Here is an 8,961-nt window from a genome sequence, read left to right as displayed (position 1 = left end):
AGACACAGAGTTTGATCCCTAAACCGATTGCTAAATTCTCCCCAGAATCTCGAAACAAACTGGACTCCTCTATCTGAGACAACGGTATTCCATGTAATCTAAGAATATTGTCAATAAAAAAGCAGCCAATTTTTTAGCGTTAGGACATTTTTTCAACGGAATCAATGACCACCCAGATGATCATCTTTTCCCGGGAAGGCGGAAGGTCCGTAAAGAAATCCATCAAGATGTGAGTCCAAGGTCTTTGTGGAATGGGCAAGGAGCAAAGTAAACCCACAGGACGTCTCCTGGGTACCTTGGCCCTAGCACGCACATCACATGCCAAGACAAAGGCAACCACATCTCGTGACCAAGTAGGACACCAATAGACTCTGGAGACCAAATATTTAGTCCCGCGATACCCAGATGAACTGTCAGTAAAGAGCAATGGGATTCCTCCAAAACATTAAGGTGAAGGTTTGGAGGAACAATTTATGGTAAGATTACTAGGAGCCAAATCCTGACATAATCATATTTAGATGCCAAGATGAGAACTAACGGCAGCAATGACAACACCAGGGTGAAGAATATTACCAGGTTCAGTATCGATAGAATCAGCAGAACCAGAACTACGTGATAAGGCATCTGCCTTCACATTACCAGACCTAGGGTGATAAGGAAAAATAAAGTTAAACCAGGTAAAGAACAAGGCCCATCGTGCTTGTCTAGGATTCAAGCATTTAGCAGTATCCAGATAAATCCGTGTATTGTAAGGGAATTTTAAAGTGACTGATTTGTTCTCCCCTTTAATTCTCTTTAATAGGCTCCATTGACACGCCCGAATTCATTCTTTATGGGGCAGGAATGGATGCAGACACAGTGTGCTGTCCCCATCCGCATTTCCAGAGCGCGCCCCCCCGATTTTCGGGTCCGCGGCTCCGGAAAAACGTTACAAATGGTGGCAGCAGAGGGATTTGAGCAAATGAATATGCTTACAGTTGATAGGGTGTTACATAGAGAAAGGGTAGCTTGGACCCGCCATTCCGAATGGGAACCTGGGCATTCGCGGGAATTAATCATCTGCAGCCGGATGTGACAAATACCGTACCCCAACTGACGTCAGACGGGGTACGTAAATTACAGAAAAAATTTTAATCCAGCTCACCTTCCTGGTTTAGTAGATAGTCCCGACTCCAGAAACCCTAGGGGTGTCCCCGTTGCAGGCTGCAAGTAACTTTAGAAAGGAAAGGTCTCGGATGCAATGGAGATCCTCTAGAATTTCATCTTTATTGATCATGAATAAACAGCGGACGCAGCCACTTGGTACACGGAATACAAACGTTGACGCGTTTCGGGTTCAAGACCCTTAATCGTAACGGTTACGACTAAGGGTCTCGAACCCGAAACGCGTCAACGTTTGTATTCCGTGTACCAAGTGGCTGTGTCCACTGTTTATTCATGATCAATAAAGATGAAGTTTTAGAGGATCTCCATTGCATCCGAGACCTTTCCTTTCTAAAGTCAACTATGTAGAGCCTGCGATATACCGTATGGTCACTGGTTACCAAGGCGTGACGTTACGCCCTCCTGGAGGAGCGGGTAAGGTCAGTCTTAGTACAGTTTTCACAGACTCCTCCTGTCCACACGGGCACAGAGAGGCAACAAGTTGAGAGAGTCTTTTCACTGCCCCAGTAAAACAGCGCATTCTCAGCCCGGGAAGACTGACACCAGTTCTTGTTTGATATAAGCCCGGTCCGCTAATGGGATTATGTAGGGTTAGAAACCAACCCGTGGTAGCGTATAACTAGGCCGAAACACGGACGTGGGGATTCGTGATTGAGATACAAGACAGCACAAGATAAAATTATATATTTTATCGCTTTAAGGGCTCTATACACTATACACACAAGGATATATACAGTGGTCTGAGGTTACAAATACAGGTGGTATGGTACAAACAGGATTAAACAGAGCGAATATCAGTTTACCAGATGGATGAGTCCTTTTGGGTTGTGATGAGTCCTTTGCTGTAGTCACATGGAGGGCAGTGATGTCAGCATGTTGCAGGTCCCTCTAAAGACATGGCACGATGTGACCTCCCTTCCTGGCACCAGCCTTTTAACCTGTAGCCGGCCCCTCCCGGCCTCTGGGAGGGGGCCACTACCCCTCTGCTGGGCTGGTAGCACATGAGCCACAAAAGCAATTAGGGCTCATGGCTCCAGACCAGAATGTCGCAAGGAGGTGGTTCTAGGACCAATAGATCCGCCTGGGTTCCAGCTACCAGTAGAGTCCAAGCATCGTACCGTTATTTTGTTTCTGTGGGGAGATATGTATATCTCCCCTCCCTGGCATCCCACCACAGGCCTGTTCATCGTGGCCACAGGGACACAAATGTGTATCTGGTTTATGTCTGTGATGGACAGACAATTCATAATTCCTTATGAACTGCTGGCTCCAATATGTCTGATAATTCTGACTGAACTGGGGACTGGCCTAGACCCCCTGCAGAGAGGTCTTTCCTGTTCCATTAGCTGGATTCCTGGCTGGCTGAATGGAGGTGAGACATGTAAACAAAGGTGGATTGCTAGAGGCTCTCTGCCATCTGGCTGGTTTTGAAGCAGGGCCCCCTTATGTTTTGTTTTGTTACACTAATGCTATATATGTGTGTCCAAGAAGGAAAGACCTGTGGCCATAGCATTAGAGATTAGAGCAGTAAAGGATGGTCAGTTTATGAATAAGTATTGTACCTAGTGTGTGCCAATAGATGTTCCGGCTATTACTAAGAATATGAAGGTTTTAGAAATATATCTCTGTTGAAATAGTTCTGTTTTCCAGTGTGAGAAGATATGTTGGTCAGAAAGATAAAGTATTGTCTGGTATACAGTATATGAAAAGTTGAAGAAGGTTGAACCTTGAACAACGCCCTACCTTGGAACAAGGGTTGCTGTGTCTGGGCTGTTAAGTGATATAGACTCACACAGATAGTGGTATTTTATTGCCCCAGTTATCCCCCTAATCTCTCTAGCTCTGTTTTAATCCCTTTGCTGAAGTCTCAGGAAAGTTGGATGAATCCTTGAGAGATAAGAGTCAGAAAAGGGGGGCTGACGGCTGTGGTGGGCTGATTCCATCCTCCAGCCTTAACAGAGAAGACTTAAGAGACATATAGTTAGCCAATCATACACATTCCTTAGATAAGGGATTTTTTTCAGATTGCTTTGCTAGGGCACTTTCACACTTGCGGTTTTCTTTTCTGGCATAGCGTTCTGTCCTAGGGGCTCTATACCGGAAAAGAACTGATCAGGCATATGCCGGATCCGTCCCTCCGGTCTGTGCAGACCAGTAAAAATGTGGAAAAAGATACAAGACTGATCTGTCTGTCCGCATGACAAGCGGAGAGACGGATCCGTTCTCGCAATGCATTTGTGAGACGGATCCTGCGGGCAGTTCCAAAGACGGAACAGCTTGCCGGATCACACTGCCGCAAGTGTGGAAGTGGCCTGAGAAGGGTCTAAAAGTGACTGGTTTGGATTGGAGGGGTGTGAGCAGTAAGACAAATCGAGGCTAGGATGATGCGTTTAGTAAGTGATGCGATACGTGTAATAGCTTTTACAGAAAGGTGAAGATTATTTAATCATTTTTCTTTCTTCTTTCCCAAGCAGCCAACTGTAATGTGGGACCCATCCTCAAAGGGAAATTATTAGATATGCGCAACACCAATTAGACCACGCGGCATATTAGATGGTTTGGGTTGTATGATTTTAACTTGAATGTTGTCTTTATTATAAGATTTCGATTGATCACAGATTGAAGACCAGAAGGCAGAACAGCAACAGAGATGATCAGTAATTCTGGGTGTAGTTCGTTCATCTGTTTCTTTGTGCTGTAAGTTTTAGGAATATAAAACTGAGAAAAGTGTGTAGCTGGTATGGAAGCCATAAGTCATGGGTGCGGCTTTAAGTCGTAGTTGTGTTGAATGTGTGTGAAGTTGTGAAGACTGATGGATGCTTAGCAGAGCTGTGTGTGCAGTCTGTACTTCACGTATAACGGTGTGGAGCTGTGTGTGGATGTGAACAAATGATGCTGCAGCAAGAAACAAAAACGTGTATGGAGTACGAGATTCGGGTTTTTTTTATATGCGCATTGGTAATTTAAATTTTTTCTTGGAAGATTTTTGTTTTTTTCTGGCAACAAAAGTTTTGATTGAGCTCTACATTTTTTTCTTATTGAATTTAATGAAACATTTCTCATGGGGCCTTCATGTGTTCATGACTATATTGTCAGATCTGTTTGTTTCTAGGTTAGTATTATGTCGACTGTGACATGTTAAATGTACTCCTAACGTCAGAGATCTGTCCTCATGAACAGTTGAGATAAGACTGACTGAAAGAGGGGGGATCACACCGTCCGACCGGAAGGGGGGGTCTTAGATGACTTTGGCTACTTTCACACTCGCGTTTTGTGCGGATCCGTCATGGACGGATCCGTTCAGATAATACATCCGTCTGCCTCAGTTCAGAACGAATCCGTTTGTATTATCTTTAACATTGCCAAGACAGATCCGTCTTGAACACCATTGAAATTCCATGGCGGAGGATCTGTTTTCTATTGTGCCAGATTGTGTCAGTGAAAACGGACCCGTCCCCATTGCCTTACATTGTGTGTCAGGATAAATCCGTTTGGCTCAGTTTCATCAGACGGAATGGAGACTGAACGGAGACGGAACTGACGCATTCTGAGCGGATCCTTTACCATTCAGAATGCATTAGAATGCAAACTGATCCGTTTTGGACCGCTGAGCCCTGAACGTATCTCACAAACGGAAAGCCAAAACGCCAGCGTGATAGTAGCCTTAGAGGGGAGGGAGGAGGACAGGGTGGACAGCCCTAGTGCCCATCCCCTAGTTAGAAGACACCCTTATGAAAGATCAGAAGTCCTGTGTTCCTTCAAGAAAAAAAACCTGTCTATTAATTTCCACATTAAGAAAAGGTGGGTACTTCTGTAATCCAAAATGCCAAAGAGTATTAAATGCAGAGTAACACCAAACAGCATTGGGTATCTTATGAAGGGTCATGAATAAAAATGATATTAATGGTATTGTGTTTTTATTAAGATTATAATTGATTAAAAGGATGCAAACGGATAGCATTTGTTTCCGGATCCGGATGCAGATCCGTCTGACAAATGCATTGAAATACCAGATCCATCTCTCCGGTGCCATCCGTAAAATGGTATAAATTTTTTCACATTTTTAAAAGGTCTGTGCATGCGCAGACCGGAAAACCGGATCCGGAAAACACTTGATACCGGATCCAGCATTAATATATTTCAATGGAAATGAATTGATCCGGCATATGTTCCGGAATTTTGGCCGCAGAAAATACCGTAAAAGTGACTGAACTGAAGACGTCGTGATGCATAGTGAACAGAATGCTTTCCATTCAGAATGCATTAGGGCAAAACTGAAGTGTTTTTTTTTTCCAGTATTGAGCCCCTAGGACAGAACTCAATACCGGAAAACTTTAACGCTAGTGTGACAGTGCCCTTAGGCTACAGATCATTAGACGGGGTTCAGGGTTTACTAGGTTATTTTGCTTTGGCAGAAGACCTCTATGGTAACATTGAAAAGAGTTATTTAAATACAGTGTTGGACCGACAAAAGTTGTTAGATTTTTTGATCCATTTGATGCAGGGGTGGAGAGGAAACCACCCATCACCGACTTTCCCTGACAGTTTAAATTATGGGCTGATTTTTGGGAATTGATATCTTCTAGATTGTGTGGAACATCTTTCCAAGTGCAGGTTGTATCAGCTGTTAAACAGAGCTGGGACTGGCAACCTCGGAAAAGTCCAGGTCCAAGTCAACGAAACCAGGTGTGGTAAGAAACTTTTTTCAGTGACCTGATTGTCACCCAACAAGAAAAGGCTTCAATCACTGGTCTGCCATGCTGAACAAGACCTTGCTCCTCGTACTATGGCTGTCCAGGGGCGGACTTCAACTGTAATCGTCTGCCCAAGACTTCCTGACCAACAAGCAGGGCTGATGCAACGATCTGCAGACCAGTGAAGGGAGAAGGTACTTGTGTCAAAGCTCCTCCCACAGACAAGGTAATGGACTATCACCCACTGATAAAAGACTCTAAGATCTGCACTGCCATTACAACCCTTCACATAAATAAGGAGGAGTCATAGACTGAACTTTGTAATAGCAACACAAAAACTGGCCATGCAAGTGCCCCCAACATCAAGAAATGGACATCTGACTTTGCACCAGAGACTTTGTTATTCAAGAAGATCAGAAGTGAAGAAGACCTCAGTGAGACACTTCTTGTTAGTCTAAGGCCCCTTTCACACGGGCGAGTATTCCGCGCGGGTGCAATGAGTGACGTGAACGCATTGCACCCGCACTGAATCCGGACCCATTCATTTCAATAGGGCTGTGCACATGAGCGGTGATTTTCACGCATCACTTGTGCGTTGCATGAAAATCGCAGCATGCTCTATATTGTGCGTTTTTCACGCAACGCGGGCCCCATAGAAATAAATGGGGCTGCGTGAAAATCGCATAGCATCCGCAATCAAGTGTGGATGCAATGTGATTTTCACGGATGGTTGCTAAGGAGACAAGGGATGAGCGACCCGGGACCCCATTTACTTTATTATTTTCCATTATAACATATTTATAATGGAAAATAATAGCAATATATAATACAAAATGCTTAGTAGAAGGTCAATTGAGGGTTAAAAAATTATAAAAACATTGCTCACCCCATCCACTTGATCTCGCAGCCGTGATCCTCTTCTTTGTTCTTGAAGGACCTGCAAAAGGACCTTTGCTGACGTCAGCGCAGGTCCTGCTGAAGAAGATAGAAGGTCCTCTGGTTCTGTCCAGTGAGGTACCGTGTTTTACAACATTACACCAGGTAGAGGCTTCTCGGTAGCAGTTAGGTCGGTGACATCGGCTGTCAAGCGCTGCGCTTGGATGTTCTATAGGTGGATACTATATAGACTACTAACTATGTTCACTGCTACTGGGAAGCCTCTGCGTAGCACGTTTTAAAACACGGTACCTCACTGAACAGAACCAAAGGCCGATGATGCGCAATGCATCGCAAGGCAGAGCTTCAAAATGCTCCAATGCACATATGTCAAATCAAGAGCTTGTATTAAAACGGTTCTTCTTTGCTATTTTTTCCATAGGTCTTAGCCTGCTCCTTCTGTTGGCGGTCGAAGTACGCCATTATTTCAGATTCCGGTAACTAATCAATTAAAAAATATTCTTTAATAATTATGATAAAGATATCTATATTTTCCATACAATATATTTTTCAATATTTCAGGGAGATTCCTCTGAAGTAGATCTAGAGGAATTGAGCTTTTCTCCAGAGCCAATGGAGGCAGTAAGTAGGACATATATATATATATATATATATATATATATATATATATATATATATATATATTTTTTTACGAATGTTTAGCTTTGTAAGGGTACTGCCCATGTGCGCAAAGATCGGCCTGCACCGCCCAACAATATAATGGAACCACTCTGTAGCGAATTACTTTACATAAAAGAGTGTACATGGGTATTGCCCTTATGTTGCAGCACGCTGGCACACGGCCATGTGAGTGAGTCCTGATTGTGTGTTTTTTGCAGACACAGGAGGGTACACATTCAGGCAACTCCAGTGGCGGTGAATCTCCATCAAGTAGTCTTCCTCAAATAGAGGATGTGAGTAGAAATTCTTATGTTATGTAAAATATGCAATGGTCTGTTGTCTAAAACTATAAATAAAAAATTTTATTAGGAAGAAACAAACAGACAAATTGCCGCTCAATCAACTGTTGGAGCCAGTATTTCTAAGCGCGGTGGTCGTGGACAGCGTAGGCGTGCCGGTCGTCGGGGCCATGGAGGCCGTGTAAGTAGCCACATGGGATGTGCTGGGAGATGCCCACACTGCCCCCATCATATAGTATTGTAGCAAGCCTGTTATTGTAGGAGAATAATTATACCCAAATATCTTTGATCTCTTCCTGGTCAGTGACCTCCGTTGCCAGCACCGTCATAGAGATTACTCTTGTCCAGCTATGTGATTTAGCAGCCGCAGGGAGTGTTGTCACCGCTCACTGGAGGCAATACATGGAGGCAGGGCAGTGTGACGCTCAAGTAACTTAAAGTGGTCCTGGAAAAAAATACTATAAGTGGCCCTGTTTTGTAGTTAGGTCCAAATTGATGGGTCAACACAAGTAGGCTAGGCCAGCAATACCAAAAATGAGTCATCTAATAGGAGAGCCAAATACCACAGTCCATCACAAAATACTGGGCCCAACAGCAAAAAAAAAAAATGCATCCCAAAACAAATTCCAGTGGCTGGCCGAGAGGAGGGCTCAGGTGGCCCTCTTGGGCATTGACCCACCGGGAAATGTATGGCCCATCCTCCCCCTTGTGACACTTCTTTAGTTTATGGGAGCAACCATCCCCTCAGGGACTTAGCTAGAACTGACTGGGCCCCGCAGAAAATTTTCTACAAGGCCCCCCTTCTCCCTCTCTGGTATTGTTACCTATCCTAAGGACAGATCATCAATAGTAAAAAGCTTTTTTTTTGTTTTGTTTTTTCAAAAAAGTATCAATGTCCTAAAATTTTGGATAGGATTATATACACACACTTCTACCCATATCCAGATATCAATGTCAAGAATAACACATGTTGACACACACACACATACTGTATACACAAACACATACACAAACAGATGTACAAAAAGCTAGAAACATACACACATGTAAACAAACATGTTTTTAGTTCCATTATTAGGATAGTGAAATAGGATTGTACATGTATGTTTACGTGTGAAGAACATTGAAATGCCAATCAATATTCTCAGAGGACATGGTGGTTTCCAAAGCAGATATTGCTACTGCACCGTCATGTACCAGGCCCAAAACAAACTAAAAGACTATGATCTATGGCCTATTTCAGGATT

Source organism: Bufo gargarizans, chromosome 10 (genome assembly GCF_014858855.1).
Source record: "Bufo gargarizans isolate SCDJY-AF-19 chromosome 10, ASM1485885v1, whole genome shotgun sequence".
In the NCBI taxonomy this organism is placed as follows: domain Eukaryota; kingdom Metazoa; phylum Chordata; class Amphibia; order Anura; family Bufonidae; genus Bufo; species Bufo gargarizans.
The sequence above is the reverse complement of the archived record's forward strand: the minus strand, read 5'-3'. Positions refer to the sequence as shown.